We start from the raw sequence: 2,044 nt of genomic DNA, 5'->3' as shown, positions 1-2,044 counted from the left end.
GAATATATCTCACTTGAATTTAGAGACCATCTCAAGAACAGATTTGATGTATTAGATACAAATGACACAAAGCCAGAAGAGTTGTGGGATGACATCAAGAACACCATGCATGAAGAAAGTAAAAAGTCATTTAAAAGACTGGAAAGAAAGAAAAGACAAAAATGCATGTCAGAGGAGACTCTAAAATTTTCTCTTGAGCATAGAGGAGTTAAAGCAACTGGAATAAAGGAAGTAAAGGAGATAGACAGAATATTTCAAAGGGCAGCTCGAGAAGACAAAGTCAAATATTACAATGAAATATGCAAAGACCTGGAGCTGAAAACCCAAGGGGAAAAACTTGATCAGTATTTCTGAAGCTGAAAAATCTGAGGAGAAAACGCAATCCTTGCAATGCTAAGGATTCTATGGGCAAAATATTAAATACTGCAGGAAGCACCAAAAGAAGATGGAAGAAATACACAGCCATGGCACCAAAAAGAATTGGTCAATACTGAGCCATTTCAAGAGGCGGCATATGATTGAGAACTGATGGTATTGAAGGAACAATTTCAAGTTGCACTGAAGACATTGGTGAAAAACAAGGCTCCAGGAGTTTACAGAATACAATTTGAAATATTTCAACAAACTGATACAGAGCTGGGGGTGTTCTCTCATCTATACAAGAAATTTGGAAGTTTGTCACTGGCCAACTGATAGGAAGAGATCCATATTTATGCCCATTCCAAATAGAGGTGACCCAACTGAAGGCAAAAATCATTGGAAAAAACTCTAATATCACATAGAAGTAAAATTTTTCTGAAGATAATTTAAAAATGGTTGTAGCAGTACATTGACTAGGAGCTGCCAGAAATTCAAGCCAGATTCAGGAGAGGTCATGGAATTAGGGATATCATTGCTGACATAAGATAGGTCTTGAATAAGAGTAGAGAATCAGAAAGATGCTTATTTATGCTTTATTGACTGTGCATAAGCATTCAACTGTGTGGATCATAACAAACTATGTGAAGAATGTATATTCCAGAACACTAAATTGTGCTTAAGAGGAACCTGTACATAAACCAAAAGTAGTTGTTTGAACAGTACAAGGGGATACTGAATTGTTTCATATTAGGAAAGGTATATGCTGGGGTTATATCCTTTCACAATACTTATTCAGTCTGTGTGCTGAACAAGTAATCGAGAAGCTGGATTATAGGAAGAAGAATGTGGATTGAAGGGAAACTCATTAACAACCTGATATATGCAAATGATATAACCTTACTTGCTGGAAGGGAAGAGGACTTTAAATACTTACTGATAAAGATAAAATACTACAACCTTCAGTAAGGATTGCACCTCAAGGTAAAGAAAACAAAAATCCTCACAACTGGACTAATAAATAAACAAACAATATTTTGATAAAGAGAGAAAAGAATGAAGTTGCGTTAGCCAAATCTACTGCAAAAGACCTCTTTACAGTGTTAAAGAGCAAAGATGTCAGTTTGAGGACTAAGGTGTGCCTGAAACAAGCCATGGCATTTTCAACTCCTCATACATGTGAAAGTTGGACAATGAATGAGGAAGACAGTAGAGGAATTCATGCATTTGAATTATGGAGTTGACAATGAATGTTCAAAACACCATAGACTGTCAGAAGAATAAACAAATTTGTCTTAGAAGTACAGCCAAAATGCTTCTTGGAAGCCAGGATGGTAAGATTTTGTCTCTTGTCCTGGTGTGGAGCTGTGGGTTGATGCGTCAGACTGCAAAGCCATTTGAACTGCAAGGTTGGCAGTTAAAGTTCACCAGCTGCTCCTCGGAAACCCTTACAGGGTTGCTATGGGACGGAATCGACTCGACAGCACTTTACAACAACAACAACTTTGAACATATTATTGGTAAGGCTCAGTACCTGGAGAAGGGCATCATGCTTGGTAAAGTGGAGTGTCAATTAAAAAGAGGAAGACCCCCAAAGAGATGGACTGACACAGTAACAGTAACAATGGGCTAGAGTATAACAACAATTGTGATGATGGTGCAGGACCTGGCAGTTTCATTTTGTTGT

At 37.6% G+C, this 2,044-nt stretch overlaps 1 pseudogene; it reads right to left on the bottom strand.

Annotated features, from left to right (window-relative positions):
* Nucleotides 1–1,908, bottom strand: part of LOC102823831 — a 9,632-nt pseudogene extending 7,724 nt beyond the window's left edge.
* Nucleotides 1,909–2,044: the final 136 nt, after the last annotated feature.

Source organism: Chrysochloris asiatica, unplaced genomic scaffold (genome assembly GCF_000296735.1).
Source record: "Chrysochloris asiatica unplaced genomic scaffold, ChrAsi1.0 scaffold00051, whole genome shotgun sequence".
NCBI classification, from domain to species: domain Eukaryota; kingdom Metazoa; phylum Chordata; class Mammalia; order Afrosoricida; family Chrysochloridae; genus Chrysochloris; species Chrysochloris asiatica.
This window is presented reverse-complemented; position numbering and strand designations above follow the sequence as displayed.